A 22,979-nucleotide genomic window follows, 5' to 3' on the forward strand; every position below is an offset into this window, starting at 1 on the left:
AGGCGGGTGAGGGGCAGAAGGAGAGTGGGAGAGAATCTTAAACAGTCTCCCACTGTCAGCATGGAGCCAGATGCAGGGCTCAATCTCACCAACAGTGACATCATGACCTGAGTGTAAATCTAGAGTCAGAGGCTTAACAGACTGAGCCACTCAGGCATTCCACCTCTAACAAGTTCTTGTTATTCCCTTTTCTATGTACAAGATCATTTAAAGTACAAATAGTTTTGCTACTTTAAAAAAATTATGTTTATTTATTTTGAAGGAGAGAGCAAGTAGGGGAGGCACAGAAAAAGGGAGAGAGAGAGAATCCCAAGGAGGCTCCACACTGTCAGTGCAGAGCCAGATGCAGGACTCCATCTCATGAACTGTGAGATCATGACCTGAGCCAAAATCAAGAGTCGGACACTCAACCTACTGAGCCACTCAGGTGCCCCACTACTTCTTTTTCAATATGGATGCCTCTTATTTTTTTGCCTAATTTCTCTGCAGTGCAGTGTTGCATAGTAGCGGTAAGCACAAATATCTTTCTTTTTCCTGATCTTAGGAAGAAAACATTCAATCTTTCACCAGTTCAATATTAAGTTTGTTTTTAGCTGTGGATTTTTCATTGATGACCTTTACCAGATTGCAGTTCCCTTCTATTCCTGTTCTATTTTTTATCCTGAAAGGGTGTTGTGCCAAATGCTTCTTCTGCCTCCACTGAGAAGATTATGTGTTATTTCCCCCTTTATTAACACGATATATATACTGACTTTAGTATGTTGACTCAGCCTTGAATTCCTGGGGTAAGTCCCACTTGGGTATTTACTGTGTTGCTAGATTCAGTTAATTCCAATGTCTGGGATTCCTTAGGAATGATTTCTCTTAAACTCTTTTATCTTTGCAATGGGTCATACTTTCCACTTTCTTCAAATGGTTTTTTGGTTGTTTGTTTTTTTGTTTTGTTTTGTTTTGTTTTTGTAAAGAACTAGACCTTCCAAGTGTTACAAATGTGGTAATTTTGGAGATTTGATTCTCTAAATTCTCAGGGATTGTTGATTTTGCTTGTGTAGGCCTGAAAATGTCCATTTGTGACGTTTCCAGACTACTGTTTTTTGCACAGTGTATACCCCTTGTGTGTGGTCAGTGAAGTTCAGCCTATTTAATCTGTCTTTAAATAGTGATCTCACATTTCCTTTAAAATGTGTGGTTGTTATTTTTGTGTCTGTTTAGGAAACCATTACATATCCCAAAGTTCCAAAAATATTCCCTTTTATTATTCTTTGTGAGATATTTAAATATTGCCTTAAATGTATCAGTGTTAAATCAACCAGCTCACAATAACCTTTTTATTGAAAAAGATCATCTACTTTCTACTTTCTGCCGTGCCATTCATGTGTAAAGAGATAATATATACGGGTGTTCATATCTAGGTTCTTCATTCCATGTTACTGATCTATTTATACAACTTTGCTATTACTACAATGTATCAGTGTTTAAACTTTTTTAAATGGTCAGTTCTTTGTACTACTAATTAGTATGATAGTGTTTTGGTTACTCTTGAACCAGCCACTTCCAAATGAACTAGATTTTATAAAATAAGAATGTAAAAAAGTTGTGAATTGCAAATATACATGTTGCTTATATAAACTGATTTAATAAGACAATTTTTGAGGACATCCTCAGAAAATGTAATTTATGGTGCATTGCATATGTCCATTTATCAAGCTTTCTTTAACAACTATCAATAAAATTTTGTAATTGTCCACAAATATATCTTGTATTTGTTATTTTCCAAGGCAACTGATACTTTTCATTTTATTGTAATTTTTTTTTCCCTGTCAGTTGGTGGCATATAGAACTACAAGTGATTTTTGTATATTGACTGAATATCCAGAAACCTTTTCAAACTCCCTAATACATTATGTTACAAAAGTTTTAAAAGTTTTCTATATACAGAATGATATCAAATAAATTGATATTATAAAATTCTTTTTCAATATGTGTATAGTACTTGATATTACCTCAGTTACGTTATCAAATATTAGCAGACACAGTAGGCATCCTTAACTACTTTCTTTTTTATTATTTCAAAAGGAAAGAATTCAGATCTTTAACTTTGAGCATATGTTTGCTGTAGGAGTTTATGGATTGTTTATATTTAAAAAATACTCTTCCTCACTAATAAGTATTTAACACAAATATTGAATTGTGTAAAATTTTTTCTGCAGCATTATAAGTTATCAAATATATTCTTCTTTTTTATTAACACTGTAACTTATACTGATTTATTTTCTAATGTTACATAGCCTACCTTGTGGAATAAACTCAAATGTCCATAATCTATTATTCATTTTATATAATGCCATAATGAAATTTCCTTAAAGTTTTGTTCAGAATATGATATTACCCTATAATTTTCCTTTCTCTCTCTTTTTTAAGTTTATTTATTTATTTTGTGAAAGAGAGAGAGCAGGAGAGAGGCAGAGAAGAGAGAATCCCAAGCAGGTTCCTCACTGTCAGCACAAAGCCAAACATGCGACTCAACTCATGAACCATGAGATCATGACCTGAGCTGAAATCAAGAGTCAGATTCTCAAGCGACTGAGCCACCCAGGTGCCCCAATTTTCTTTTCTCTTAATGTCCATTTAAGATTTTTGTATCAAGGATTTACAGCCTCATTGCACAAATTGGGTAACATTACTTCCTTTTCTATACTCTATGAAATTTTGCATAAGGTTGAACATTTAAATGAAAACAAATTGAAATTTTGATGTAATTTTCTATTGAAACCGACCATGCCCAAAGTGTGTTTTTGTTTATTTTTCAGTGTGTGTGTGTGTGTGTGTGTGTGTGTGTGTGTGTGTGTGTGTGTCTGTGCGTGCGCGCATCTATGTGTGTTAATTTGCTTTGGGGAAGGGATTTTCTTAGGAGTTAAAATTTATTATCTTTATGGTTGTAGAATTATTCTGGTTTTGTTTTTTTTGTTGAGTGTAGGAAAATATCCATTTCATCTAATATTTCAATGTTGGTGTAAAAGTTTCCATAATGTCGCAATAAAATCTTGATACTGTCTAGAGTACTTATTATGAAGTTATCTTTTGTATTTCTGATATTGTTTTTTTTCTTTCTTATTTGTCTATTGTGTAGAGATTTCTGAACTAATTTGTATTTGGCCCTTTTAAGTCTGTTATGAGTTTATCTTCTACTTTGTTATTTTCTGTTTTAATCTTTATTTCCCTTTCTTATACATTCTTTAGATTGTTTTTCTTACCTCTCTTAAAAATATAAACATTCAGGCTACTTTATCATTTTCAAGAGAAGTTTTTTTTTTTCCTTTTTATGAATCATATTAGTATATGTCAGCTGCTGTTAACATAGTGTTCTTTACATCTGAGTAATTTACTTTACAATTCCTACAAAGAATTTTTCCTGTCTATTAATATAACTATGAAGAATACTAAAATTGCAGAGATGCATTAAAATCAAATAATCTACAGTTCCCATTCAAGTTTCACATGTTGTCTCAATCATATGCACTGTAGCAAAAGCATCCAGTTTATATTTGTAACATGTCTCTTTAGTCTCCTTCAATCTAAAATAGTTCTCAGTCCTCCTTTGTATGCTGCTGCTGAAGACTCTAATACAATTACTATGGATACTGCCTCTCAATTTGTGTTTTACTTATAATTCACCATGATTATATTATGCTGTACATTTTCTTGACAGGGATATCCCAGAAATGACAGTGTATTCTCACTGCATCCAATCAGGTGTCATAATAGTTTTGATTTGTCCCATTATTGGTGATGTCGACTTTGTTAACCTTAATTACAAGGTGTCTTCCAAGTTTCTTCTCCATAAAATTATTCATTTATCTTTTATTTTCCTTTATTGCCCAGGTTTGGCTGATAGTGTTGGTAAGGGGAAATCCTATTTCCATTCATTAGTAACAGACCCATAGATTCTAGCTACTGAGTACATAACATTACATACTGGCTATTGGTTTAATACCTTATAGAGAAGCAATATACAAGCTGATTCTTTGGATTGGGCTTAGATGAGCTTTTAACAGTTCATTTTTCTTTTCCTTAAGACTCACTGTTTCTGGATGACAGAATAAGTCACAAGACCAGTGTATCACAAAGTTATAAGTCTATTACTTAGCCACCTTTTTGTGAAATAGTTCCTTTAGTCTGAGACAAATCATTTGAAAAATCCTGTCAATAGACAGTCATTGCCCTTGGATGATTGCATTGGCTCTTGCAATATGGTCTGGAAAGGTAAAACCATTTCCAGAATAGGCCCTATGAAAGGAAATTTGATGTGATCAAACTGTCTTCCTATAGATGGTTAATTAACTAATGTTAGGGACTATATTCAACCCAGTGTAGGTTTTTGTTATATAAGATTCAGTCATTCTTTGTGCTCATGTATAACATCCATTCCTCCAACCATGTCTAGTTAGGTCATGAAGTAAAGGCTAGATAGGCATTAACATGAGATGAAGGGCAAAACATGTGCGCGCTTTTAGTATACACAATAAATTAATCCGTACTTCTCTAGACTTACTTATTTCAATATTCTTAACACTTTTCTTTACAAGACAATGATTAACTAGACCAAATAGTTCCATTTCCCTGGAGTACATATTGGTATTCCAGGCTATATTTCCTTTAAAAAAAAAAAAAAGAATATGCCAGTAGCAGCCCCTGAGTGTGAAACCAAAAATGTGGTCAGATATTGCCAAATGTGTTGAAAAATATAATTCTTCTTAGTTAAAAGTTATTCTTATAGAAAAAGAATAACACTTCTAGTAATCTGCTGCTTCACAAGATACTTTTTCATTTTATTCTATACAAAATTGTAAGTATGGAAATATGATGAAACATGATATTCCTAAAAAATACAATAGCAATAACCTTTAATTTCATGCAAATGATATACCTAAGGTCCAGTGTTATTGAGCAGGAATTGAGAACAGTTAATAGGGAATGAATTGGTAATAACCTGCTGGTCATAATTACAATGATGCATTTTATTTGAATAAGAAAAAGAATGAACAGCATTATGTCCAAAAGTTCAAGCAATATTTAACACTAAAACATTCACTTATTTAAATGAAAAATATAAAATAGAAGAAAATATGTAAGAGCACTACAATAAAAGCAGTATCATCAAAACCCTGAAAACTGAGGACTTGGAAGTAACATGTAATTCTAGTCAGTGGTAGTTAGTGCTGATTACCCATGATTCAGTGCACATAGAAAAAAAATATAAAAACAAGCAAAACTCCATAAAGGAAAATTAAAGAAGCTGTTATCTGGAATCTACCTACCAGCGTTGCATAACTGGAATTTTCAGAGATTGTACTTGAAAATAAATTACAAGTCAGTTGCTTGGGTAAAATTATTTATGGCACAAAGGACTATGAGATGGGTAACTAGTATTACAGAACAATAGTTCTAGAGGAATTCATTATTTTCATGAAAGATGGTACTACAGTTCATCACTAATGAGAAGATAGCCATTTCAACCAATGACAAGTTACAGCAGAATTAATAAATGTTACTTTCATCAAGGTGGATTATGAGCATGTGACTTATTTTATGATCTAATGTATAGTGTATCCTGGAACAGGTTCCATGGAAACTTGGCAAGAATGTGCATTGTGCTCTTGTTAGAGCATTAGAGGTCTGCTAGTTCCAGTTGATTTTTAACGTTGTTCAAGTTGTCTATTTCTGTGTTGATTTTCTGCCCAGTTGTTCTTTCTACTATTGATGGTATGGTACTGAAGTCACCAACTATTATTGTAAAATTATCTATTTCTCCTTCTGTTAGTTTTTGTTTCATACATTTTGGGACTTTCTTATTAGGTATGTATATTTTTATAATTATTATAGCTTGGTGATAGATTGGCACTTTTACCAATATATATTATGTTGCTCTTTGTTTCTTGTAACAAATTTTGATTTAAATTCTATTTGTCTGACATTTGTATAGCCACTGCTCCTTGTTTTTGGTTAATACTTGCATGGAATATCATTCCCCTCTTTTACTTTCAACCTCTTATGTCTTTAGAAATAAAGTAAAACTCTGTAGACAACACAAAGTGGATCATTTTTTAAAATCCATTCTGCCTATCCATGTCTTTTAATTAAAGAGTTTAATCTATTTACATTTAAAGTGATTACTGATAAAAACTTGCTTCTGCCATTTTGCAATTTGTTTTCATCTCATATTATTTTTGTCCTTCAATTCCCCCATCATTGTGTTTTTGTATCTAATTTTTTTCTAGTGTACAATTTTGTTTCTTTTCTCATTTCATTTATTGTATATATTTTTAGTTATATTCTTAGTGGTAAACTGGAGGATCACAATTAATATTATACTTTAAATAATTAGTTTGAACTAATACCAACTTAATTACAAGAGTGTGCAAACACTTGTTTTATTTAACACTGCCTCCTTATATTATTGTCATAAATTATATCTTCATACATTGAATGTCCTAATAGATTTATAATTATTGTCTTATGCATTTGTTTCCTTAATCATATAGGGAAAAAATGAGGTAAAATCCAAAGATATAATACTGGATCAACCTTTACCTAAGTAATTATCTTTAATGGTGTTTTCTCATTTTATGGCTTTGAGTTACAGACTAGTGTTCTTTTATTTCAAACTGACGGACTACCTTTAGCATTTCTCACAAGGCAGGTCTACTAACAATGAACTCCTTATTTGTCTATCTAGAAATGTCTTAATTTATGATACATTTTTTAAGACAAACTTACTCAGATATAAAATTCTTCGTTGAAAGGTTTAATTCTTTCAGCATTTTACTTATTTTTTATATGTTACCACTGCCTCTGGCCTAAATGTTTTAAGAAAAGAAACTGGCTGTTAATCTTGAGGATTCCTTGTACAGACAAGTTCCTTCTCTCTTGCTGCTTTCAAGATTCTCTCTTCATCTTTGGAATTCAACAATTTAATTATAAAATATGAAGTTGCAGATTTCTTTGAGTTTATCCCACTTGGGTTTTATTTAGCTTCTTCAGTGTACAGATTCATACATTTCATCAAATGTGAGAAGTTTTTTATTACTTCTCAAATATTTTTATGCATCTCTTTCTTCTCCTCCTGGGACCCTCATTATGCATACATTGGTATTCATGGCTGTGTCCACAGGTTTTCAGGTTCTGGTCATTTTTCTTCATTTTTTTCTCTCTACCCTTCAGACTAGAGAATTTCAGTTGATCTATTTTCATGTCCATGGATTCTTCCCTCTCATTCCTCAAATCTGAACCCCTCTTCTGAAATTTTTATTTCAATTATTTCACTTTTCTATGCCAGGATTTTTTTATAATTCCTATCTCTTTATTGATATTTTAAAGTCAGTGAAAAATATATCCTCCTGACAAATATTTTGTTCTTTGTGCATGGTGGATTCCTTTAGCTCTTTAATCATATTTAAGTGAGTTTATTTGAAATGTTTATCTAGTAAATTCAACATATGAGCTTCCTCAAGGACAGTTTCTAGTAATTTCTTTTTCTCCAATAAATAGGCTACACTCTTCTCTTTTCATGCCTTGTTTTTGTTGTAAACTGGACATTCTGAACATTATGATGTAACAATCCTGAAAAACCACACTTTCCCTAGTCTGTATGATGTTTTTCTAGTTTTTGTATTTGTGTAGTTTGTTTTGTTGTTGATCTAATTTTGAAAAGTCCATAATCTTTGTCATGTGTGACTACAGATGTCTCTGTTCAAATACTCTAGTGGTCAACTAGTGATTTGATATATCTCCCTAGACATTTAAAACACCTCATCCCAATCCTCCCTGCAAAAAAACCATTCTTGCATTCTTCAGATTGCCTCTGTATTGGGACATTGCTTCAGTGATATGCCAAGCAGTTTGCTTCTCTGTCTTAGCCTTCATTTCCTTCATGGGTGGAACCTGAAGAGTGGCCACAGGTGAGGGGTGCCTGGGTGGCGCAGTCGGTTAAGCGTCCGACTTCAGCCAGGTCATGATCTCGCGGTTTGTGAGTTCGAGCCCCATGTCGGGCTCTGTGCTGACAGTTCAGAGCCTGGAGCCTGCTTCAGATTCTGAGTCTCCCTCTCTCTCTGCCCCTCCCCCACTTGTACTCTGTCTCTCTCTCTTTCTGTCTCTCAAAAATAAATTAACATTAAAAAAATTTAAAAAATAAGTATTTAATGAAGGCAGATATCTTCTCAGAGATAAGTAAGCAGCTATGTCAGAAACAAAAATAGTAATTTGGCACTGAATTCACCTTTTCTTACTTTTTTATTTTTTTGTTTTTTTTTGAGACATTCTTTTGTTCTTAATTATACTAATCAATTTTTGAATATTGAATTTCCAACAGTAACAGTTCAAAATTCACAATTCTTTATCAAAATTTGCTCTTAATTTTTAATGTTATAATATTAAAAAAATGTTATATGAAAAACATGACATTTTAAAATTGAATAATTATGTTACCTAATCTCAAATGAAAATAATATAAATTGGAAAGTAATATACAAACATTTTCTTTTATATTGAAAAATATTAACTATATGCATAATCCTTTCTTGTTTTATAAAAGGAAAAAAAGCTAGGGCACCTGGGTGGTTCAGTCGGTTGAGTGTCTGACTTCAGCTCAGGTCATGATCTCACACTCTGTGAGTTCGAGCCCCGCATCAGGCTCTGTGCTGACAGCTCAGGGCCTAGAGCCCGCTTCGGATTCTGTGTCTCCCCCTCTCTCTGCCCCTCCCCTGCTCATGCTCTGTCTCTGTCTCAAAAATAAATAAAAAAAAGATTAAATAATTTAAAAATAAATAAATAAATAAATAAAAGGAACTTCATTATATTCATGCCAACTTAATCCTATGTATGAAATGGTTTAGTGCCATCACCTTTCAATCAATGGTGTCTATAGGAAGTATTATAAAAGCAACTTTAGAATCAGTAAAATCACTGTCTCCATTACTGTAGTTTACAATTTGGAATTTTCCTTTGATTCAGGAACTGATTTGTCTTTTTATAATATAATTACCTATTCCTCCCCAAAATTATTTGAAAACAATGTAATAGATTTTAATTGCACTATTGTAAAGAAGGTTTACTAAAGGCTTATTGTACACTGAAATATCCAAAGATAGAAGGCTCAGTAAGAGTCTTAGGTTATATTTCTAAAGAAAAAGTACCTCTAAGTAATAAAGTATGTTTCATACTGACATCAGTAACAATCATAGGCAAATTACGTTCTTTGCTTGAAGAACAATTTCATAGTCTACCTACCAATACACACAATTCTGTTACTTCTCAAAATATTGTTTCAGAACTTAATGCCTTGTGTTTCTTTCATGAGAGAGAAGAGAATGTATGGTAAATATCCTGGTGTTTGAAGACCCAGACACAGGAAATCAAATTGTGACTCTCTCATATATGTCCTTAATCTTCCAATCCTTGATTCTCATAACTATTAAAGCAGAACTAAAAGTATCTTCCTTACAGAGTTGCATTAGAGATAATTAATTTAAATGTACAAAAACTTAATAAAATGTCACAAGGGAGCAGTTATTATTGCATAAATAGGGTGAAAGTGCTGAATTCAGTGAATACTTGCTACTGTCAAACCTGGGGGAAAATGTGTTGTGTTACATATATCATAACATATAAGCCCAAATTGGACAGGTAGAGACATACTTAATAAGGAAGTCTTTTGTCACACAATATGATCATCATCTACTTCAGCTCTGTGGACCTTATCAGACAAAGCTATGTGTGAAGTTAAATTAAAGTCAATTCAATGTACAATTTTGGTTAGAATAACTCCTCTCTTATTAACATTGTAATATTTATGGTGGGTTTTTATTCTGCAATGTAGTCTAGCAGTCACAAAAGTAACAAAAGTACATCTTCACCAATACTTGTCATTTCTTGTGTTTTTGACTTTAGCCATCCTCACAGGTATAAAGTAATATCCCATTGTGGTTTTAACTTGCATTTCCCTGGTGATGAGTGATGTTGAGCATCTTAGTATGTGTCTGTTGGCCATCAGTATGTCTTTGGGAAAATGTCCATTTGGGTCCTCTGCTCATTTTTAGCTCGATTATTTGGTTGTGTGCGTGTGCATGTGCGTGTGCATGCGTGTGTGTGTGTGTGTGAGTTGTATAAGTTCTTTATACATTTTGCACATTAACCCCTTATCAAATATATCATTTGCAAGCATCTTCTTCCATTTAGTAGTTTACCTTCTCGTTTTGTTGATGACTTCCTTCACTGTGCAAAAACTTTATATTTTGGCATAGTCCCAATAATTTCATTTTCCTTTTGTTTCCATAGAAAACATGTTTCCATGGTCAATGCCAAAGAAATTAATGCCTATTTTTCTTCTCAAATTTTATGGGTATAGGTCTCACATTTAGGTCTTTAATCCATTTTGAGTTTACTTTTGTGTATTCTGTAAGAAAGTGGTCTAGTTTCTCACATGTTGGTTACTCAAAACATTGAAAACAGAACTACAGTATAATCCAGTAATTCCCTACTGGGTATTTACCCAAAGAAAATGAAAAGACTAATTTAAAAAGATACATATGCATCCCTATGTTTTTTGCACCATTATTTATAGTAGCCAAGCTATGGATGAAACCCAGGTGTCCATCCATAGAAGAATGGATAAGGAAGATGTGGTATATTCATATTTATATATAGTATTTATATATTCTATATATTTATATATTTTATTATATATTATATATACATATGTAATTACTCAGCCATAAAAAAAGAACAAATTCTTGCCATTTGCAACAACATGGATGGACCTAGAGAATATAATGCTGAGTGAAATAAGTCATTCAGAGAAAAACAAATACCATATGACTTCACTCATATGTGGAATTTAAGAAGCAAAACAAACAACTAAAGGCAGAAAAAAGAAACAAACCAAAACACCAGAATCGTAAAAAACAAAGAACAAACTGGTGATTGTCAGAGGGGAGGCGAGGGGGGGAAGGATGGGTGAGATCAATAAAGGGGATTAAGTGTACACTTATCTTGATGAACACTGAAAAATGTTTAGGACTGTTGAGTTATTATATTACATCCCTGAAACTAATATAACATTTTTTTTTAATTTTTTTTTCAACGTTTATTTATTTTTTTGAGAGAGAGAGAGAGACAGAGCATGAATGGGGGAGGGGCAGAGAGAGAGGGAGACACAGAATCGGAAACAGGCTCCAGGCTCTGAGCCATCAGCCCAGAGCCTGACGCGGGGCTCGAACTCACGGACCGTGAGATCATGACCTGGCTGAAGTCGGACGCTTAACCGACTGCGCCACCCAGGCGCCCCAATATAACATATTTTAATTTTACTTGAATTTAAAAAGGTAACCAAAGTAATTAGAAAATTCTCAACTATAAAAATTGTAATTTCATATAGTTAGATCTAATACTTTATTCTTTTTAAACTATAAAATCTTCTTAAAGTTTCTTTGAAAAAACATACTTTTGAATCTACTATAGCTAATGTCCTATCCTTTGTATCACGTGTATCTATTACATTCTCACCAAATGATCATCCATTCTAGACTTGAATACACAAAGTGTGTTACAGGCTCAACTGTGTCCCCCTACAAGTTCATATGTTGAAATTCTTAACACCCCAAACCTCAGACGGTAACTGTGCTTGGAGATAAGACTTTCAGTGAAGTGCTTAAGATAAAAAGAGGAATGAGAGTAACCCCTAATCCAATTTTCCCAATGTTCTACAAAAAGAGACAATTTGGGGCTGGACAAAAAGGAAATACCATGTGAAGACGTAGCAATAAGGTGGTCATCTGCAAGCCAAAATGAGAGACCTAAAAGGAAATCAGACTTGATTTCTGATTCCTTGATCTTGGACTTCTAGCCTCCAGACCTGTGATAAAATGTATTTCTGTTGTGAAGCCACCCAGTCTGCAGTATTTCATCAGGACACCCCTAACAAACTAATATAGTGCCAGCAACTCACAGCTGAGAAAAGGAAATTATGTTTAGTAAGGCTGTTTGGTTTTAATCATAAAGCTTCAGGAATCTTAAGTTTTTTTCCTGGTTTTGAATTTTTAAATTCTATTGTACTGTTAATCCATATTATACTAAAATCTGCATAAGCTCTGAATTTATTCAGTAATTACTAAGGGTCAGAAAACACAATCAGACTCACAAGATACAAGTAGGCTTTAATCTGATACTGCATTTACTTAGTTTTATGGAAGAGAAAGGGCAAAAGATGTAGCAGATAGTATTCAATCTCATGGAGAGGCCCTGAAGTTATGAAGTTATGGTATTGAACTTCTTTTTACTTCTTAACACATGGATATGTAGGGCTGTCACGGACACATAAAGACCAAGATGTAAGTAGGTCATCTCGTACAGAGAGGCTACAGTCTCAGCTTCTCACCAAACTATGCAGATCCATAGTTTGCATGCAAATTCAATTTGCTTAATTCAAGTAAACTTTACAGATTAGAGGTTTATACAGTAAAAGAGACAAAGTTCCACATTAGCTCTACATGTAATTTTCAAGAAGACAAACAGTGAGATCATTCACCAGCAGGCCAGTATCAGTCCAGGCCAGATGTTAACTCTCTGCTCACAAGCCTAATAGAAAAGTTTAAAGATAATGCATGAAATGAGGAGGTGTAATCTTGGGAAGCCTCCCAGAACCTATAGTGTCCCATTTGTTCTAAACACAAACTCACTCTTTCTTACGGTCTTGCGGACTCAAAGATTCAATTTTTCTAGTTTCTCAAAGTTGATAAGACTCTGGAATGCTATAGGGTAAGGAGGTTCCTAAGCGACAGATGGCATAAAAATCAGAATGCATTAGAATACACTGAGCAATCAACTAGCAGCAGGACCACAGTTACAGTACATGGACTGATGCATTCCCTCCATGTGAAAAGTTACACAAGTTGTAAGACAACATCCCTTACAGAAGCTTAGACAGTATGGGATCAGATAAAATCCTTTACATAAATCACACATTTGGAATCAGTCTGTTAAGTGTCATGCTTATCTCATGCCTTCATGTCCTCCACATCTGTGAGGTGTGCTAAAAGGTTATGTCGGTCCTAAAAGGTACCTTCTTCCAGTTCTTTAGAGAAAATTGTATGAGCTTTATCAAAATTGGTTTCATTGAGAGGCTATCTCCACCAGCCTATCAATATACTATATAAACTGGTAAGTAAGTATGAATTGTCATTGGAAAAATCAGGAAATAAGACTGTGTATTTTCTTCTATTTCCAAATAAACATTCTTCCTTAGGTCTTTTCTATGTGGAGACCTACCTTCTCTGATTTTCCATTCACTTATTTTGTAGAAATTGTTCAACCCTCAGTTCTTTATTTCACCTTAATTTTGTTCATGGTCACATGCAGAAACTCAGTGCCCAACTCTGTTTTAAACCATTGTGGCCAGAAATGCAGGCCATATTGGGATCACATGGCTACTAGGGTCCAACTTGGTTAGTAGCAAGGGAAGTATATTTTGGGAGATGAGCAGTCACTCTAATGATATCCACTAGTAGGGTTTACAAGTACATTTCATTTTATAAGCTTTAGCACAGCATTCTAATCTCTCAAATTTCCCTTCCCTTCCCTTTCCTTCCCTTTCTTTTTCTTTCTTTTTTCTTTCTTTCTTTCTTTCTTTCTTTCTTTCTTTCTTTCTTTCTTTCTTTCTTTCTTTCTTCTTCTTTCTTTCTTTCTTTCTTTCTTTCTTTCTTTCTTTCTTTCTTTCTTTCTTTCTTTCTTTTTTCTTTCTTTGATACTGCCTAAATGACTAAGTATCTTTTAGTATATGCTTCAGTAAAATTTTACCTGTAAACTTGAGAAGCAGGTATTCTCTATTTCTTTTCAAACTGAAAGACTTTCAAAGCTTCAGTAAGGAAAGAATTCTTCACCCTGCCACTAGGAATTTCTCTGTATGTTGTCATGGATTAAATGATTCTGTTGAGATTACAGAGCTTTGGGTTTCTACCATATAGAAGCAGGTACACATTTATTTTAGGTTAGCAATATTAGTTGTTGGTCACCATAATATTCTTTTAAATGTTTTAATATTTATAAGCCGTTTCAATATCTAGCCTGAATTATGTTACAAATGGCATTTGAGTTTATCCCTTGCTTCTATGTATGGTATTCAGTTTTGTCATTGTTTAAAAATATTAGTAGAGTTGAAGCAAATATGTTTAATATTTAAGATAGCCTAGAAACATTACATGTTTGTTCTTGACCACTACACATTATCAGTGGCGTGCTTGCTTTTGAACCATGCAAAACTGTCAAGCACTTTTGTATTTACCTACATATGATACATCATAACTGGCTGGGCTTAACAAGTGGTAAATTCTTTTAAGCTGAAATAGAATTCCATTTGCTTTGGAGTCTGATTTGTATTCCCCAGTAACTGAAGTGCTTTATTCTACTGCTCTCCAGAAGAATGCACACAATTACTTAACCTCTAAAAAATAGTTGCTATAACAAAAACAGCTTCCCCCTCGTTGCTTATTAACGTAAAAGTTTGTATCTTATAAAAGAACTATATCCTACGACCATATATGAGAATTAGAGGATGGAACAGTGTCTCAAGCACGGACTTTAAAACTGACCCTTATTCATTCTGTTTAGATTGATACCAAAGACAAATGCATTCAACTGTCTCTTGGAGACCACTTGGGTATTGCACAGGTGCCTCAGTTTTATCATGTCAAATTACACCCATTTTCTGTCACCAACCACCCATCCTGGAATCATAAGCAAACAGATAAACTTTTGTAGATCATTCATTTAGCAACTTAGCAATTCTTACTAAAAGTAAACGTTAGCATTCTCACCAAGGGGAAAGAGAACACTTAAAAAATGAGAGCCACAACTTATTTTCAGAGCCAACAGCAGTGGGAAAAAAACAAGTAATTAATAAATATTTATTTAATGAACTGTTGTGATCACATTGCCTTAAATGGTTCCTTGGACTTGAGCACTAATGATCTGGCTACTTGATAGAAAAAAAAAAGTATGTCCATGTACAAATGAAAGTGTTTGTAGAGCATTTGTGTTTTCTGTATGAATATTTTACTACTTTTTCTAGTACATAGAAAATGTATTTGGTTATTTAGTAAAAAAAAAAAAAAACCTATCTTAACCTTCTGTGATATATAAATTTAAAGACATTATTCTTCTCTATTAATTTTTACTTCTTCATTGCTACAGACATAAAACAAAAGTTTATAAAGCTGTGTGATTATTTCTACCTAACATTACAGTAAGATGTTCACTTTTTGTTCCTCATAAGTTGCTGACGACACAGAGATATGTGACCCCTTTGTTAAATAGTGTTGATAATTTCTATCTACCTTACCAGGAGCACACAGGGAATAATGTGATGATTTATATGCAAAGCACTGCGAACTTGCCTACAGCAGTCAAACAAATGCCAAATGTTTACTAAGAAGATACCATGTTCCTGAATCTTGATAATAGCAAAATCATGGAATAAGGCTGTGCCTGTGGCCATTTGGCTATTAAAGCTGATGGAAGTCTTCTTTGCAGTTTCCTTATGTGCTTCTGGTATGCAAATTTAATGTCTTACAGAATTTAATAAAAGTTTGGTAACTTTACTGATTTTAGATATTTTGAATAAATAAAATCAGTGTAATTTTCCCAATATATGCCAGTTATGGATACGACTTCCATGGAAGTGTGTGTGTGATGCAGCCTATTCAGGGTCAGATGCAAAGCTTTCCAGACACAGTGAAGTAAATACCAGGGAAATAATGACAAATGAATATAGTTTCGATTTCTCTTGGTGCCAACGCAGCAGAGAATTGAAGTACTGTCTTCTACAAACACAATCAAAGAAAGAAACTTGAGAATTAATGATAAAGAGGAAAACTAAAAAAATAAAAAGGACTATTGTGCTCAATATGAAGCAATAGCCATTGGTTTTCTTTCTTTATTTCATTTTGGGAAGGGGAGGAGAAGTCAGTCTAGATGCCTGAGTCACATTCCCAAACCAAAATTATTGATTCCTAGTAGAGCTCAAAAGAGGATGTGACATATTTACGTTTAAAAAGTTTTCCACAGAAATATAATCTAACACTACATTTAAAAATCATGTCATAAATCAATAGAGTGTATTTCAGGAAAGTAAGGATGGGACAATTTTATTGACATAATTTATCCAGCCATGTCTTTCTTTTTTTCCTGTGCACTGAACTGTATTTTTTCCAGCTTTTTTGAGGTGTAATTAACAAACGAAAATTGCATATTCAAGGCATACAATGGATATATTCTTTTGGTAAATGTATACATTGTTAAAGGAAGACCACAACCAAAGTAGTTAACATATCCATCACATCACATATGTTCTTTTTAAATTTTTTATTTGTGAAAATCCTTAAGATTTGCTCTCTTTACAAATTTCAAGTATACAATATTATTAATTAAAATCATGCTATACATTAAACCTCCATAATTTATTCATCTTACTTAACTGAAACTTTGTTAACTTTTGACCAATATCTCCCCATTCTACTCTATGCTTCTTTGATTTCAACTTTTTAGATTCTACACATACCTGGCAGTACAGTAGTATTCCCTGATCCATTGTTTTGCCTTCCACGGTTTCAGTTACCCATGGTCAACTGTGGTCCAGAAGCAGATGATCCTCCTTCTGACACATCCCCAGAAGGCCAATAGTAGCCTACATTATTTCACATTGCCTGTATCATTCATCTCATCTCATCAAATAAGCATCATATCATATCATATCATCACAAGAAGAGTGAGTACAGTAGAGAAAGATCTTTTGAGAGAGAGAAACCACATTCACATAACTTTTACTGCAGTGTGCTATTATAATCATTCTATTTAATTTATTGCTGCTCATCTCTTACTGTATCTAATTTATAAAATAAGTTTTATCTTAGTATGTGTATACAGAAAAAAGCATAGTGTATGATGCACTATCCTCTAGGGGTCATGAAATGACTCCCTTGTAGATAAGGGGGGACTACTGTATTTGTCTTTCTGTGCCTGCCTTTTTTATTTAGCATACAGTCTTCCAGGTACATCCATATGGCTGCAAATGGCAGGATTTTTCTTTTCTAAGACTGAGAAATATCCCAGCATTTATACACACACACTCACACAAACACACAGACATATATGTATACCCACATACACACACACACACATACATACGCATATATCACATTTATCAATTCATCCATTGACAGGCACGTAGCTCATTTTTATATCTTAGCTATTATAAATAATGCTGCAATGAATATGGGAGTACAGTTATCTCTTCAAGATAATTATTTAATTTCCTTTAAATATATAACCAGAAGTGGGATTGCTGAATCATATGACAGATATGCTCTTAATTTTTTAAAGAAATCTCCATATTATTTTCCAAAATGGCTACAGCATTTTACATTCCTATTAACAGTGTACAAGGGTTCCCTTCTCTCCACATTCTTGTCAACACTTGTTACCCTTTTTTATATATAATAACCATTATAACCGGATATAAGGTGGTATTTCACTGTGGTTTTGATTTACATTTCTCTGAGATTAGTAATGTTGAGCACCTCTGCATATACCTGATGACCAATTGTATGTATTTTTTGTTTGTTTTTTCTTTTCTTTTTTTTTTTATAGTGTCTATTTAAGTCCTTGAAGATTTTTAATCAGGTTATTTTCTTGCTACTGAGTTGTTTCAGTTTGTTATATACATTATTTTGGATATGAACTCCTTATCAGAGGTATGCTTTATAAACATGTTCTCTCATTCCATAGCTTGCCTCTTCACTCTGTTGTTTCCTTGCTATGCAGAAGCTTTTTAGTTTGATGCAGTCCCATTAGCCTATTTTTGTTTTTCCTGCCTGTGATTTCAAATTACATCAAAAATAATCATAGCCAAAAATAATGTTGAGAAGCTTTCCCCCTATATGTTCTTCTAGTGTCTTAACAGTTTCAAATATTGCATTTAAGTCTTTAATCCATGTGAACTGGTTTTTATTTATGGTGTGGCATAGGGCCCATTTTCATTCTCCTGCATGTGTATATTCAGTCCGCACAATACAATTTTTAAAACAATTATTCTTTTCCTATGGTGTGTCCCTGACAACTTTGGCAAAGATCATTTGACCATAAACACATGGATTTATTTCTGGATTCTCAATTCTGTTACTGGTCTAAATGTCTATTTTAATGCCAGTAACATACTGTTTTGATTACTGTAAACTTACAGTGTATTTGGAAATCTAGTAGTATACCTCTCACTTTGCTCTTCTTGCTTAAAAGTGCTTTGGCTGTTTGGGGTCTTTTGTAGTTTTAAATAAATGTTAAGATTTTGTTTCCATTTCTGTGAAAAATCAAATTGGATAATGATAGGGATTATACTAAATCTGTAGACTCTTTTAGGTAATATGGATATTTTAATATTAACTCTTCCAGTCCATGAATATGGGATGTCTTTCCATTAATTTTTGTCTTTGTGTTCTTTCATCAGTGCTTTATAGATTTAATTATACAAATCTTTCACCACCTTGATTAAATTTATTCATGTTTAATTGTTTTTATTTTATTTTTTATTTTTTAAAATTTACATCTAAATTAGTTAGCATATAGTGAAACAATGATTTCAGGAGTAGATTCCTTAATTCCCCTTACCCATTTAGACCATCCCCCCTCCCAAAACCCCTCCAGCAACCCTCAGCTTGTTCTCCATATTTATGAGTCTCTTTAATTGTTCTTTTATGCTATTTTAAATGAGACTGTTTTCTGTCCCCTTCTCCTCTTCTGATTCCTCCTCCTCCTAACCTTCTCCTTTTTTCAATGGTTTCTGTCTGCTAGAAAAATCAGTATTAATGGCATGTTGAACACATTTCCTGGACAAAATTGGAGCATTTTTCAGTTCAGTTATGGTATTCTTCAGTTCCAATATTGCTATTTGGTTGTTTTCATTGTTTCCCTTGGTTAATATTTTCATTGTATTCATTTACTGTTTCTCTCATTTTGTTTAGTTGTCTGTGTTCTCATAACTCACTGAGGTTCTTTAAGATGATTACTCTGAATTCTTGTCAGGTATTCACAGATCTGCAATTTTCTCAAGTTGGTTAGTAGATATTTATTTTCTTCCTTTGATTGTGTCATGTTTTCTAGATTCTGCATATTCCTTGTATGTTTGCTTTATTGTCTATGTATTTGAAGATGTAGATTTTTGTCCTGTGTCTCTTCACAATCTTGGAAATCAGCACCAGCCATAAGAAGATGCTCTCCCCTTGAATTTACTGCTAGTTGTTCCAAGGACCCAGGTTCCACAGGTTGCTCCCTACTCAGTATGAGGTAAGAGAGAAACTTAGTTTCATGGAGGGTACTTTGAAATTCTGGAGATAAGGCTTCCTTCACTTCATTCTCTCTCATGGAGAAAAAAGTCTCAGTTATGTGTGTTTTCCAAATCTCACAGAGTAGCACTTGCTGCAGGAGATGTCCTCCTCTTTCCTTTGCTCTTTGCTGTTCCAGGGGATTGTTCAGTGTTTGGAATGAAGTGAGACAGAAACAAGCCCAACGGTGTGTGCCTTGAGTGACCAGATGCACAGTCCAATCTCACTTTTCCCCCAGTGGGAGAAATGATGGGCTGAGCAATCATTTTAGTGCTGAGTTAAGGTGGTTTGAAGGAGGAACTCACCTGAGTAATGTCAAATTTCTCCTCTTATCCATATAAATATGACTACTCTCAGTTTGTGCTCCTCTGGAGTATTCTGACTGTTTACTCTGCATTCTGCATTTCCTTTCAAGGCATTTTGCTACCAAAATCACTGTTAGATCAGTGATTCTATGGAGGAACAAAGGTTAGGGGTTCCTACTCTGCTATCTTGCTTACATCACCGCCTCTAATCATATGTGAAAAACAATGTTTTTGGGTGGGCTGTAAAACACATTTATCAGTATTTTGTCAGAATTTTCTCTAACATCTAAATTAAAGTAGCCTAGATTAATATTATTTTAGTATATTTTAGTATAGTCCACTTCAAGACTTCCTACCTGGTCAATGATGGAAGTGGAGTCATATGACTAATCACTTAGGTGTCTCCTTCCACAGAAACAAAGAGTCCAGGCAATCACTGAGCTCTGGGGAAATACTTGTCACTGTCTAAGGATCACATAGATTTTAGATTCTTCCTTTGGAATCAAGCACCTTTAATTAGATTTTTTTAGTCCCACCTGAGATGACTGCATTATTCAGCCAGAGAACAGCAAACTCATTTATGGAGAGTCTAGAATGGTAATCCACATAAGATGTTGCAATCAGAAATATACTGAAATCCAGGAGATTATACATATATTAAATTTACTGCCTTAACAATCAACATCAATGAACTATTGGTAACATTCATTTGATGTATGACTAAAACTTAAAAACATTCATTATCAATTTTGGTTCACATAAATATTAAACTTCTGCCCATACACAATAAAAATCACATTGAAGCCATTCACTAATGGGAAGGACATACAGGACCTTTCAGAAATCCAGATTCATCTGGATCTGGATAAGTACAACTGCAGAAAATGGCATAGGATATTAATAAGTTAGATAGAATACATGGATGTTATATTTTGCATGAATAACTGCACATAAATCCACATCTAAAATCATCTTTAAAATTTGAAAAATAAAAACATCTCTGATATAATAAAAAGGAAGGCAAAATGTCCATCTTTCCATTAATATTAACACTGTTCTAGAAGGATGAGCAAATGCAATTAGAAAATATAAGTGCTATAATTACAATCATGATAAAGTGGAAACAAAATTATCTTTATAAATAATAAAATCATGAATATTAGAAAATCAAAGATAAATACTACTAAAATGTAAAAATTTTACTGAATCATACGGATTTTGGATACCTGGCTGGCTCAGTCAGTAAAGCATGCAACTCTTGATCTCAGGGTCTTAGGTTCAAGCCCCATGTTGGGAATAGGGATTACTTAAAAACAAAAACCCTAAAACTTGTATGGAACCATAAAAGACCCGAAATAGCCAAAGCAACCTTGAAAAAGAAAAGAAAAACTGGAGGCATCACAATTCTCAACTTCAAGTTATATTACAAAGCTGTAGTGATCAAAACCGTATCCTACTGGCATAAAAATAGACACACAGATCACTGGAACAGACAAGCAAACCCAGAAATGAACCCATAACTATCAATTAATCTTCAACAAAGCATGAAAGAATATCCAATGGGAAAAAGACAGTCTCTTCAACTAATGGTGTTGGGAAAACTGGACAGCAACATGCAAAAGAATGAAACTGTACCACTTTCTTACACCATACATAAAAATAAATTCAAAATAGATTTAAGGCCTAAATCTGATACTTGAAACCATAAAAATCCTAGAAGAGAACACAGACAGTAACCTCTTTGACATCAGCCATAGCAACATCTTTCTAGATATGTCTCCTGATGCAAAGGAAACAAAAGCAAACATAAACTATTGGGACTTCAAAATAAAAAACTTCGGCATAGCAAAGGACACCATCAACAAAACTAAAAGGCAACCTACAGCATAGAAGATATTTGCAAATGACATAACTGATAAAGAGTTAGTGTCCAAAACACATAAAGAACTTTATAAAACTCAACAGCCAGAAAGCAAATAATCCAATTAAAAAATGGGCAGGAAACATGAATAGACATTTTTCCAAAGAATACATACAGATGGCCAACAAACACATGAAAAGATGCTCCACAGCACTCATCATCAGGGAAATGCAAATCAAAACTACAATGATATAGTACCTAATACCTGTCAGAATGACTCAAATAAAAAACGCAAGAAATAACAGGTGGTTGGCAAGGATATGGAGAAAGGGGAACTCTCTTGCACCGTTGGTGGGAATACAAACTGGTACAGCTACTCTGGAAAATAGTTATGGAGGTTCTTCAAAAAGTTAAAAAGGGAACTACCTTTTTCTTAAAATTTTTTGAAGATTTTGTTTTTAAGTAATATCTACCCCTACTGTAGGGCTTAAACGCACAATCCTGAGATCAAGAGTTGCATGGTGTACCAACTGAGCCAGCCAGCATTATCTCCAATAGCAAAATTATGGAAGGAGTCCAAGCGTCCAACAAATAATGAATGGATAAAGAAGAGGTGGTATGTGTCTGTGTATGTACATATATATATATATATGTGTGTATATATATATACACACACACACACATATATGTATATATATATATATTACTCTACCATCAAAAAGTATGAAATTTTGCCATTTACAATGCCATAGATGGAGCTAGAGAGTACTATGCGAAGCAAAATAAGTCAGAAAAACAATTACCATACAAGTTCACTCACATGTGGAACTTAAGAAACAAAACAAGACTCTTAACTAAAGAGAACAAACTGATGGTTACCAGAAGGGAGGTGGGGGGGGGGGTTAAATAGGTGATGGGGATTAAGGAGTGCACTTGTGATGAGCACCAGGTGTTACATGGAAGTGTTGAATCAGTATATTATATACCTGAAAGTAATATTACACTGTGTGTTAACTAATTGGAATTCAAATTAAAAAAAAAAAAGATGAAAAAAGCAATTGAATGTTTATTTTCAGAAAACAATCCAAAAGCCTATTTAAAGAATAGCCCACTTACAAGGGCAATACAAATATAAACTGCTGAAAAATCTCACCTTACAAAAATACAGTCTTCAGGTCAAGAGTATTTTGTGCTTCTGAGATACGGGCATGATTTCCTTTTAAAGGTATTTTAATCTTCAAAGATTCAGTTTTATTTTTTGACTGGAATTTGTTTCACTTAAAGTCCAAAGTGTACCACACCTCTAGGAATTAGGGCACTATAATACGTTTTTCACATTATCTTCCCTCATGGATAGAATTGACTTAAGACATTGACTTTCTTCTGCTTTTC

This window comes from Puma concolor, chromosome A3 (genome assembly GCF_028749965.1).
Source record: "Puma concolor isolate L17-30 chromosome A3, mPumCon1.1.hap2, whole genome shotgun sequence".
Lineage (NCBI taxonomy): Eukaryota > Metazoa > Chordata > Mammalia > Carnivora > Felidae > Puma > Puma concolor.